We start from the raw sequence: 13,301 nt of genomic DNA on the forward strand, positions 1-13,301 counted from the left end.
CTGACTCGCCCACCTCCTCTCTCTGTCCAAACAACACTAAAGCAGTCACTGCAACCCAATAAAAACATTGCGTGCATGCAAAGCTCCAGCGTCCGATCATTTCCTTATTCAAATTTGAACTGGCTCAGTTTACGTGGCTGTTCAGCTTCAGGCAGGTTAAATCACAGAGGTAAGATGAGTGTTTGGGTGAAACAGATGGATCAGTTTGATCAACTCTTTGTTTCGGTGTGAAAGTTGGATAACAGCAAATGATTTGAACACGCCCTGAACATGTGTGTATTTGTTTTTTCAGGCTAAAGAAATGTGTCTTAGTAGTTGTATCTACACAGTAAATTGTATGGCCAGCAACAAAAGATTGTTTTTTTCCCCCCAATCGATTTCCATTAATTTCAGAAAGTACTTATCAAATGGTGAAACATGTTGTGTTACTCTATCACAAAGAACATTAGGCCTAAGCGATACTGCGTCACTGTTCTACATCTAAAGAGTTTGGAGACGCCTTTACAAAGACTGGTGAGAGCGATGCAGAGGCAGAGACATCCTGCCTTTGTAATCACATCAAGAGTGTTTCATTAGACCCTCCTTCCCTCATGAACATAAATGTCTTCTAACTTCAAAACATCAAGTGTGAGGGCAGAAAGCTTTGACAGAAAGATGCAGATTAAATGAATCAGCTATTCACTAGCAGATAATGATTCTTTTTGTCTCGTTATGTGCAAACACCAAACATCCTGCTGGGTCAGGACTCCATGGAGGTATGGCTCCTGCTAGATGTTGGACTTTAAGGTGCTATGTGGCATGGTAGTATCCATTGATAGAAGGTGAATTATGGCCATAAAAAGATGCACATGGTCAGCAAATACATTTGAGATAGGCTGCACTATTCAAAGGATGACTGATCAGTAGGAGGTTGATTCCTGTTGTTCAATGGTTTTGTAATGATATACAGCAGCACTTTTCTACTCCCAGTAAATGGCCTGTATTTATATAGCGCTTTACTAGTCCCTAAGGACCCCAAAGCGCTTTACATATCCAGTCATCCACCCATTCACACACAGGTGATGGCAAGCTACATTGTAGCCAAAACCAACCCTGGGGCGTACTGACAGAGGCGAGGCTGCCAGACACTGGCGCCACCAGGCCCTCTGACCACCACCAGTAGGCAACGGGTGAAGTGTCTTGCCCAAGGACACAACGACCAAGACTGTCCAAGCCGGGGCTCGAACCGGCAACCTTCCGATTACAAGGCGAACTCCCAACTCTTGAGCCACAATCGCCCAATCACAGGGGGGCAAATTCGAGGTTCAATATCGTCCCCAATGACACTAGGAAATGCGGATCGGAGGAGCCGGGGCTCAAACGAATGACCTTCCCGTTAGTAGACAACCCATTGCATCTGCTGAGCTGCAGCTGCTGCCATTGAAACCATCTCTAGCAGGCTAAGATGCCAGCGTCTGTCCTGTTAGGATATTTTTGGTGCAGAACCTGACAGTCATCCACCTCAAGATTACATGTGCTGTATATTCTAAGATTCTTGTCTGCTTAGTTGGAAAGAATAGCTATCTGAGGTACCACAGCCTCTCTGCCAGCTCCAACCAGTCTGGTATTCTCCTCTGACCTTTCTCACCAACAAGCGGTTTCTGTCTGCAGAACTGCCACTCACTGGATGTTTTTTGTTTTTCACACCATTCTGAGTAAATTGTAGCAACAGCTGTGGTGAAAATCCCAGAAGATCAGATGCTTCAGAAATACCCATAACACCTGGCCTACCACCAACAATCATACCACAGTTAGTTAGCTAGTAAAAACCAGCTGGATTATCAAATTTGCTAATTTTTTAGAAATGTTCAAAACTAGATATCGGCTGTATAAATGTTTTAAGACCTAAAACTGAATCTCCTAATTACTACTTCTCTTAGTTGTAAAAGTAGTTATAGACCTGGTTTGAACTCTGGGCTTAAAAAATGGCCCACAGTTCAAACCAGGTAATCAATTGATGGTTTAATTTCCATCAATTGAGTTATTAATTGCAGTTAATAAGGGAGGAAAATGAGGAAAATTGGAGTCCCTTTTGCATCTGCTTTTTCTGTGTGTGACAAAGTGGGTGCATTTGTAATGCCCTCCCTTTGTCCCAGATGTGTTGACCTTTTTTTGCACATTATTCTGTCTCTGTATTTATTTGCTATGATTTGCTATTTGTCAAAGTAACATTGCTGCACTCACTATCCCAGGTTTGTTTGTGTAAGCGTTCTGTTGCCAGCAAATCAAACATACTGCAAATTAAGGAAAATACTCAGTTACATGTTTGTTTGTTTTTTATTATGTTACAGATTAAGTCATTTATTCATACTTACTTTGTTCTTTCTTTTCAGTCTTCATGTAGGTCTGGTGTGGGGAAAGGCCCGCCTAGCAATTCCTCATTTTAAAGTGCTGATGATGTCAAACATGTCATCAGCATATTGAACGAAGAGGAGGGGTTTCTTTTACCACAGAAATGCTTCCTTTGGTTTGTTTCCAGGTCTGAAGGGATTTGTTGAATCTTTTTTTTTGTTAATACATTTAGTTGTGTAAATGTGCTAATTAGAAGTGTGAGGAGGTTTTTGTCATTTTTAGTCAACTATCTAGAGTTTTAGATCACTCAGCTCAAGTGAGTGGTACTGGCCGGACTAATTGAAGGGCGATTAATGGCCCTATATATAGTCAGTCTCTGCCAGACTCAGATGAGAGAGGAGAGGTGAGCTGTGTTACCAAATACAGGTACTTTTGAGTTTTGTTAATGAAGTTACTTTGGGGGTAAGTTTTGTTTGGAAGTTTCATGCAGGATGAGGTCCACTGTAAATAAATTGCTCACCTCTGAAAACCCCAAATGTCTCCTGAGTCTGCTTCCCTACCACCTTCTTTGACGTTCAAGTCTGACTACTTCACACTGTGAAAAACAGTGTTGTTCTCCATAGACCGTAAATGCAGCTAATGTTACACAATATAATAATAAGCACCAAAAACTAATGGAAAACAATACATTTTGAAATTTTGCTAAATTTCCTTCCCTTCATTTGATTCACACTGGGTTCGTCTGCTGCTAACTATTCGTGGACGTATAACATTTTCTTTATATTTACCACTCAGGCTAAAAGTTGAATATGTACTGTCCATCATGTCATGGTTAAAAACTTTATGTCCACTGAGGCAGCCACGTCTCCTAATGCATGTTTACAGAGGCAGGAGTTCGGTCCATAATTCAAATCATTATTACGTGCTGGATTTTCAATCAGTTTTCAAGTGCTTTAACATTTATATCTCATACAACTTTCTGATTTCCCAATGGCCCCACCCCACCTGTTTCTAAGTCCCGCCCTTGTACCACTTCATTTAAAAAAAAAAAAAACAACCCTGCAAACACGCCTGTTGTCTGGGGAAATAAGTGGCTTAATAAAAGGAGCCTAACATTTTTTTGCCTTTGGGCAAAGAGGTTAATCCAGCCATGAGCCTCACTGATTGCATGGGTGTCATTTTCCTTCAAACTCAAAAAACTAACATAATAGAAACTGACTATTATTAAAGCTTTTGGTCCTTTAATCAATAGACTACACAGCCTTAACTTTCTTGAAAAAAAGACACACACACACACACTCTGGTGGCAGGAACTCTGAATGTGTGCATGTGTGTGCATGTGAGCGAGTAATCATAGCTTGATAAGCAATTGAGAGAAAAGGACAACAATTAACTATGTCTTAATGAGCAGGTTCCACAATCAAGTGCTTGTCAGCTGATTGCATTACTAAAGATTCAGCTCCAATCTGAGCTTCTTAATGGAGACAGAAGGAGGATGGAAAGAGAGTTAGTGTGCAGCCACTAGCTCATAAGACCACGCTGGCCCCTGAAAACCCCATTAAAGCAATTAGTAAAGTAAGATAAATGACTGTAGGACAGTGGTGGGCTGCATGGGGAGCAAAGTTAGAGTGTGCGTGTGTCCTAGCTGAAGCCGTCCCTCTCTCTTTCTCTCTCTCCCCAGTGTAAAGCGGTCTAATTGTGCCCCTTGGTGTCCGACTGGCATTTAGATGTTTTAGATGGGGGGTGGTACTGTTCGATGCGAAAATGTCACAGTGGCTGTGTAAGCTAAGCCCGCTGCTATCTGGAGTTAGTGTTTCAGGATAGACAATTATTAGGTACATCCAGCTGGTAACAAAGTTGTCCTGTAGGTGGAGGGAAAAAGGCCAACATGAGAAGGTGGGGCCTGATAAAAAGATTCTGTAGGGCAGCGGTCCCCAACCCTTTTTGCACCACGGACCGGTTTATGTCCGACAATATTTTCACGGACCGGCCTTTAAGGTGTCGCGGAATAATACAACAAAATAAAACCAGTACTGGTACTAAAAAAAAAAAGATTTATTCATAACACATGGGAAAAGACCCATGGAAACTGAGTTAACGATAAAAAAATAATAATGCTAAAACCCCTGAAAACCATGAATTTCACACCCGAGCCTCAACTCTCTCGGCCTGGTACCAAACGACTCGTGGCCCGGGGGTTGGGGACCGCTGGTTTAGGGAGCCATATAAGTGTGATAAAGAAAAAGCAGAGATTGGGGGGGGGGGGGAATTTAACTCTCCTCAGATACTACTTAAGCGTTCATCCCAAACCAGACAGATTCGTCTTGTTGTTCCCCTGTAGCTGGTCTAATTCCTCTCCTCATCCCTGCTTCTCTTTTCAACTGGCTTCAAAGATGTTGGTAGGTACATAAATTATGAGCAACGGTAAAATATTCAGAGTGCTGTGTCTTTGTTGAGCTTACAGTGCTGCTAAATAGGAACGCTACTCAGCTGCCATCAAGGTAAAATTGTTTATTCAAACTGCGGGCCAAATCAAAATCTCAAGGATGTTGAAAGCTCAAGGCCAAGTCATGAGGTAAACATCTAAAGGCTAAGAGTTCTCTCGGGCTTTCTTGACATTGTTGCTTTAATCGCACTGAAACACCTTGTGGCCTTTTGATTTCTGTCTCGTTTATTGCCCGTTGCTGGGAGCTTTGCCAGTCAGGCATTTTGTTTCTCCCCTCGAAAAATAAAAAATAACAAACGCTATCTTCAGGTGCAAAAGAGGACGCATAAGCACCTTTACCTAATAAAAGCTTGGCTGTTTGAATCCAAAATGGATTCAAAAACAAAACAAAATACAAAGACTTGCATGAGATCACAATAGATCTCTCTTTTTAAACATTTTAATCTTCTCTGAACTCATGTAATCACAACCCACGCATTGTTCCTCTTCAAAAGTCCAATTGTACTCAACTAAAGTGCAAACCAAGTGTCTTGCCACGCTGGTTTTTAATCAAGGATGTGTTAGTAGTCGACTTATGTGGGCTGGACTCCATGCAGAGCAGAAAGGATTAGTCAAGTAAACAATTAGCTGATTAGGGGAGCTATTTTGGTGAACTGTTTCATTTTGCTGAAAGGGGAAACATTTGTTGGTTTTACTTTCCCAAATTTTAGGATTTCCTTATGTTTTTCTTTAACATTATTGTTAGTTGTTACTCCCCAGGAACTGAACAGATGCATAGACTGTAACTAAACGATGGAATAGCCACTATGCCGTCACCAGTTAGATTGTTAGTCCTCCTTTCTGTTTTTGTTGTTTTTGGTCATTTTGTTTTGGTTTTGTTTGTTTTTGGGTTTAGAAGGGACTATATTTGGATGAAATGCTAAGTTAGTAGATAATGCTAACAAGCTTTGTTATAAAGAATGACTTGACTAGTCATTACAGGAATTGTAGTTTTGGCATTTCTACAATGATCTGATTTTTTCCAGAATGTGCCACTTGGACAAAAGTAGGCATCTAAATATGTGAGTTTCCTTCCTGAGGCAGTGTAAATGCAGAATAGCATGGTGCATGGAAAATTTACAGTGAGGATACTGCAGCCAACGTTCAAGTTGCACTTCAACTTTTGATCCCAAAACAAACTAGAGGCCAACCTTTTTTAAAAATTTGATTTATGTTTAAAGCCAACAAAAAATATAGCTTTGGGCCAAGAAAGTATCAGTTAAAAAACAGCAAATTATTCATTGCTGGAACTTTGTGCGCATCCATCTTTGTCGATGACGTCAAAGAAAGAAGCAGCAGCAGCTAGACTTTGATCAGGGACATTAATATGCACATTCTATAAATGTATGAATGATAAGCTTTTGCTTTAGACAATGTGAGATCAGAGAGAAGACTGAGAGCAACTGGAGACCGCTGTTTTCATTCAGAAGAATTTCTGTAGTCTTTCTCTGCAGACAGTTCCCCTTGTGGTCTTCTTCACTTTGGTTTTACCTCACATACTCTGTTCTGTTGCTGCAGCTATTCCCACTGAGCTTATTCCACTTGTATAACTGGCTGTCTGAAGAAGTGCTCCAGCGTGAGACATCGCTCAATACAGTCAACATCAAGACAGTTTTGCCACTTTCCATTTTGTTTTAGCTTTACTGTGCAAATGTGTTCAGTCTTTAAAAATGTGCCATGTTCCAACTGTGGACATTTTTTCCACATCTCATTCAGCTCTGCTTTTATTTGATGAAGGTGTGAATAGCAGAAATGACATGGAATCTCCATCTATCCGTGCGTCTACCACTCCGTTTTCTACCACTTATCTGTGTTCTGTTTGTGTGGGCAGCAGTTGGTAACAATGCCCAGACTTTATCTCCTCCAGCTCTTCTATGGGGATATCAAAAAGTTCCCAAGCCAGCACAGTGTCTCCTCCGGGGTCTCCTCCGGTTTGATGCATGAAGAACATCTCACCTATTACGTGTCCAGAAAGCATAAACCACCTCAAATGGTTCTTTTCAAGCAGCTCTACTCTAAGCTTCACTCTTCTGATGAACACTGGCACACTTTAGAAGGAGCTTCTTGCTGCTACTGACTCAGCCTTGGATCAAACCACGTGCCAGGTCCCGACGGAACTAAGGGGGTAGGCTCAATCACCAGGTGCTTTTCTGATCCCCTCCCCCAGTGTGGGGCCCTCATCTTACTGTTCCAGGCCTGTGCCTGGTTGTAACCTTCATAGGGGTCTTTTGAATTGCATTTTTTTGTCACATAGTGTCCCTCCACCCAGAGATCATATGCAATCTGATCTTTTCAGTTCTTATTCGGACCACTTCCATATTTGGTCCTAAATCAGGTACAGCTAAAAAAAGAAAAAAAAAAAGAAAAAGTGCACTATCACACTGAAGAGTCAAATCAGAATTCATGTGGACTTAACATCGCTCACCTGATGGTCTAGCTTCAAGTGTTACAAATGTGGAGGGACACTGACAGATGGGGTTAAAAGTAACCGTCCTCCCAACATCCGGAAATTTTTGCAGAAATCTGCTTCAGTGAGGTAATTCATCTCGCACGTCAAAGACACCTGTCTCCAACTCGGTATTTACACAGAATCAGCAACCGTAATTAAAGAAATGTCTCTGTTCTTATCCTCACCATCATGCCATGTTTTCTGTATGACAGCGTGTTTTGTCTTTGGTATTCTTCATTTTTTGCTTGCAGACGAGTTTAGGTAAAAAAAAAAACAGAGCAGCAAACCTGATCTGAGCACTGCGATGTGAATACAGCATTTTAGATTTAAATGAATGTGATTTTACTAGGTTAACCACACATCACCACTGACACTTATCAACCTTTAATGTATCAGTAATATTTTATAATATTGATGAACATTTTCAGCACTGTCAGTAAAGAAATCCACCCTTCAATTTTTAAAATACATTTTCATTTTTCATTAAAGAAAATGAAAATATAACAAATACAGACTTTTTTATTTTCCTGAATATAAATGTAGAAGAGAAGATGGTCCAAAATATGAGGCAAAACTTTGTAAATACTTTTAATTTAAAGCTGAATCCAACTCTATAAGCCTGAATTTAAGACTTTTTCAGTTGTATTTCACTGTTGTAGCAAACCTAAAAAAGCGTCTGGACGTTTCACCTCTCATCCAAGAAGCTTCTTCAGTATGTTGGAGATGAATGTGTATATATATAATCGCACATGCATACATATATATACATATATATATATATATATATATATATATATATATATATATATATATATATATATACACATATACATATATATACATATATATGTATATGTATATATATGTATATATATGTATGCATGTGTATATGTGTGTATATATGTATAAAACCAACATGAAGAAGAAGCTTCTCGGATGAGAGGTGAAACATCTTCAAGTCCAGACGCTTTTCTTTCCAAGCTCCTTAGACTACGATGACCTGCATGACTGAGAACCTTCACAGACAAACCTAGAAAAATTTACTCCACGTGCATTTTTCTAGGTAGTAATTTTCAGAGTGCACTCTATGGCAGGAGAAACATTCTGCTTAACTGGAAAGATTATATGTTCAGTGGGGGGAGATAATTATTTGATCCCATGCTGTATTTGTAATTTTAGAAATGAGCAGTCTGTTTTTTTTAATGGTAGCTTCATTTTAATAGAGACAGAATCAACCAAACATTACATAAAAATTAATTTGCATATCATTGAGTGAAATAAGTATTTGACCGTGTATAAATCAGCCAGAATTCTGGCTCCTCAAAACTGTCTGGGATCCCATGTGGCACACAGATTACAATCAATTGCAGATATCCCTTATCTGAGAAAATGACAACTATATTTGCAACATTTAGGAAAAACAAAATGACTCAATAATTCAGTTCATCCAATGATGTACATATCAATGTAGAACTTTTACATAATGTGTTTTTTTTTCTGGATTTTTGGTTGATATTATGTTTCCTTCCATTAAAATTAAACTACCATTAAAATTAGAGACTCTTCATTTCTTTCTAAGTGAGCAAAATTCAGCCGGGGATCAAATAACTATTCCCCCACTGTCTACAGTAGAGAACATTAAATCAAAATGATCATGCAATGTGGAGAGAAATGCTCTGTGCTCTTTAATGCATGAGCTAAATCCCAGCACATGTTACACTGCTGCATGTAATCAGCATCTACTGCTAGACTTATGCTCATCAAATATCAAGTGTAGTATCTTTTACTTTGCAGTTTCAACCATCTGGCCTTCCTTTTGCATAATACAGCACACCACAAGTCACGTCTAAAGTGCCGGACTGCGTGCGCGCACACACAAAACCCAAGCCTATCAGTCCCTTGTCACAAACTTTCTCTTTCTGTGGCAGGTAGCGGTGAGAAAGTTGGCAAAGACATGAGCTGCCAAATGCAAAAGCCCCTTGGCCATTCCTGTCTACCCACAATGCACCGCTCTGCCTCTGTTCTCATCGTTTTCTACTTTAAGCCAGAGACAGCTAACAGCCACAGGCGAAAAGCGCGCATACGTGCAAAAATACTTTATATGCCTTCAATTGCCCACAAATTAACGGCTCACTAAATTCCTCTTGCAGACAGCGATTATGCAACTGTGAGCACACACAGCAAGCTCTATGAACTAAAGCAGGGTACATAGAGCTGGAGTAAGAGTGATGCTCTCAAGCTAAACTCTTTGTATGAAATGTGTAAGTAAACAGAATTACAGTGGGCTTATTTGCATGTCTATGTTAATAATTAATCTATGTAATTACTTTGTTAGTTTGTGAGGTTAACTTGAATTGGATGTCCTCATTGTTTCCTCCGTTTTCTTCCCTTTCAAGGAGCTCTGCTAATCCGTCTAATAGCACGTTACATGTGGTCTGTACCTTTAACAAGAACTGAACTGCTTCTTGACTCTTAAGTCAAGTGGATTAATACTTTTACTGTTAGGAATTTTAATCCACTGAGTTTGGGGCTGAGGTGGAGTGGGCAGGACCAGAGGAGAGGAAAACAATGCACAGGTTCACTGGGTCACAGAAATCTGAGCTCTGAGTCAAAACCAGAACTCTCTTGTGTGGATGTACCTGTTCAACTGCTCGGTAACGCACACATAGCAGGAATTCAGTGCGTTTAGACATGTAGACACCCATATGGAAAAGAAATAGTAAAAACTTATATGTGATTACTCATGAAAGTGACCACTTTCATGAGTAAATCATATAAGGCTTACATGATTTACTCATGAAAGTGGCCACTTTCTCATTACTTTCATACATTGTTTTAGTAAGTATCCAAAACATACAAGTTTCATTATATAATTTTTCAAGGGATCTTATATCTGTTTTCACTCTTATATGCTTTTCATACAAGTTTCACACAAGACAGATACAAACTTTATAAGATTTATATATATCTTTTCCATATGGGCATGGTCAAGATGACCTCATAAAGTTCAAACTGAGGACCAGAACGGGGAAGAGAGATGATTTTGGAGATTTTGTGCCATACAGGCTGATCTGAGAATTTCAGAAACTGCTGACAGTTTACAGAGAAATGTCTGAAAACCAGAAAATATCCAGCGGCTGTTCGCCTGGTGAAATCACCTTGTTGATGCCAGAGGTCGGAGGAGAATGTTCAGACTGCTTCGAGGTGAAAAAAAATGCAACAATACCTCAAATGTCCACTTGTTACAACCAAAGTATGTGAAAAAGAAAAAAAAATCTCCGAACTGGATTAAAGCTGGGTGTTTGTAATCTATTTAATAAGCTGTCTAGGTGCTGATGGAAAAATCTTGATTTCTAATTCTAAAGAATTCTTCTTATCAAAAATGAAGCAGCTGATGTTAAAACTGATGGTAGATCTTCCAACAGAATCACCAGAAAGCTCAACTTGGTCCACCATAGGCTGCAGGGGGCGATGTTTTGCAGGAAGTTTATTCAGTATGGATGCACATATACAAGGTAACTGCACTGCACAGCAGAAGCGAGACTGCTCCTATTTATACTATGATGCTGTGGCCTGGAGTCTTCCTTCAGCTGGAAATAGGACTAGATAGAAGACTTTCTCATGTGCCAACACTTTGCCCAGGGTGGTGGTGACAGTAGTGGTAGTGGGAGCACATACAAATTCCTCTCCTCCCTCCTCAGCCCTTAAATATTCTGCTTTCCCCTTTTCTCCGTGCCTCCTTACATAAGAAGTAAAATAAAATAAATATTTGATCCACTTTGAAACCGCTTCTTATGAATATCTAACTCTGCTGCGAACTTTGAAGAGAACTATATTTGGTAACTTAATGAGTTAGCCGGTGCTAAACAAATCTTAATTAATCCTTAATAAACAAATGAAAAGAGCAGCAGTGGGATGGGGAGGGGGAGGACAGGCCCATTATTATCACAAGGCTGCTATGCAAAAACACCGATAACAGAACCGGCAGAATTAACACACTGTAGGGCCGATTGTTTTCAAAAAGCTATTAATCCTCAGGGGGGGGGGTTTTCTCATGACATTATATCAATCAGAAGTGGAGTGAGAGTTTGAAACTGAGCATGTTAAAAGTGGATTTTGCCAAACGCAGAAGCAACATGATCAAGTAAAAGTACAACGGGGGTAATATTTCAATATTTGTCATAAGGACATGCTTGTGTGTGAAGAGAGGGAAATGGACCGGGTTTAATTAGCCATACGGAGAAAATAACGGTATACCTTTAATTACCTGCAGCTTAAACTGTTTTTAATTTGGATTCATACGAGTTGTAGGTCAGACCTGAGAAAATCTGTTTTCTGCTGCGCTGCCAATTAGAGAGAATAATTCCACTGAGCACCATGATACACATTAATTATCCAGTGACTGAGAAGCTGCAGAAACACCACAATTTGCCTAAAAGAAAGAAAATATCGAGTTGGATAACAGTTATAATGCCAGGGTGATGCATTTTCTTTTCATTTATTTTTGTATCCCCTAGAAACGAAGCAGAAATGTAGCCAGGTGAGGAAAATCTGGCTACATTTCTACTTCTTTTCACTGCTTCTGTTTTTGTATCCTTGAACGCATTGTCATGTTTTCTTCTCTGAATAGGCGGGAAGTGCAACAACATGTGAACTCTGCTTCAGCGATGTAGCGGCTTGTAAAAACACAGCAGGAGGTCATGTTGCCACCGTAATGGAAACGAAGGTTATAGCTGTGATGTACTCCAGTTCAGGACTAAACAGAGCAAAAGCATGCAGTCGTGGTCTCTAACAAGATAAGCTGTTAGCTTCATTGTGTTTTCATACGTGAATGTAATTGTGTGTCAGCTCAGTGAGACTGCCATCTTGGATTTGTCAAGGCAAATGCATTAGAAATCTCGCTCACCTAATGCGAATGATCACAGGGCGATAAAAATTTGGCATTCTAACAACACCCTGATTCAGTGGGTATTTACTACGATGACATGCGGCCAGCTGCAAAGCATCTGATTTGTATGTGCCGCTGATGTGATGTGGGCTGTCCCTGAGGACTGCTAAAGGAATGAAAACATAGCACATTTAAATTAACCATCATAGTACATTTCTTTTTATCCAAAGCACAATCGTTTGTGTATAACAATCTCATATTTTGAATCCTTTCTTTTTTGCATGACTTTAAACATTATTATTTTGCTCATAAGAAAGACAAGAAACATGTAAACTGGACACTTTTGTCAATATCTATTTTTACAGCTATCAGCTATAAAACACAGTAACATATTGTAATTACAAGTTTTCTGAAATTGTGTGTTTAAAATGTGAAAATTAAGTATAATCTCATTCAAATTTTAAAAAATATTGTATAATATAATGGCGGTTAGCACTGTTGCCACTTGGATATGATGCAACTGATGTAACAAGTCAGATTGTGAAATTTTTTCCCTCCTGGATATTCCTTGATCCACTCCGAGAGGTTTTACTGCAAAGAGGAAGTGTTTAAGAATCACAGCCACAAACTAGCACAGTACATAAGCTACAGCGCAGCATCGCTGAGTGCCGAGTATCATAGTGTGTAAAAAGTCACTCTGCTGACTCAGTAACCTCCTCTGGCATTAACAGCACAAAAACTGTGTACCATACAGTATATATGAACACTGACTTGTTCTGGATTTGGTCCCAGGATTTGTCTTTTTTGTTTTAGGATTTGTTGTGAATATATTTGAATTTGGGGGCCTGTCTGGGTTCAATTTACTCCAGTGATTGAAGTTTTGGATTCTTGCTTTGATTTAATAATCTCATAGTGACTTTTGTTCCTTTTGAGTCTTTGCTTTCTGTCTTTACTACATTGGAGGGTTTTTCCTTTGAGTTTCTGTTTTGGGATCCTGTGTTTTTGGGTTATGTCGATTTTATTTTTGTCACAATGTGTTGTTTGGGGACAATTTTTCTGCAAAAACAAAACTTTTGATTTGGATCTGAAAATGCCTGAATTTTGTATAGTTTTTTCACAACTTTCTGGGGAATTAAGGCCTTTACACT

At 39.5% G+C, this 13,301-nt stretch overlaps 1 protein-coding gene across 3 annotated transcripts in view; it reads right to left on the minus strand.

Annotated features, from left to right (window-relative positions):
• ctnnd2b (catenin (cadherin-associated protein), delta 2b) overlaps nt 1-13,301 on the minus strand; it is a 224,990-nt gene that overhangs the window by 145,812 nt on the left and 65,877 nt on the right. The window lies entirely within an intron of this gene.

Source organism: Simochromis diagramma, unplaced genomic scaffold (genome assembly GCF_900408965.1).
Source record: "Simochromis diagramma unplaced genomic scaffold, fSimDia1.1 OVJJ01000663.1, whole genome shotgun sequence".
NCBI classification, from domain to species: Eukaryota; Metazoa; Chordata; class Actinopteri; order Cichliformes; family Cichlidae; genus Simochromis; species Simochromis diagramma.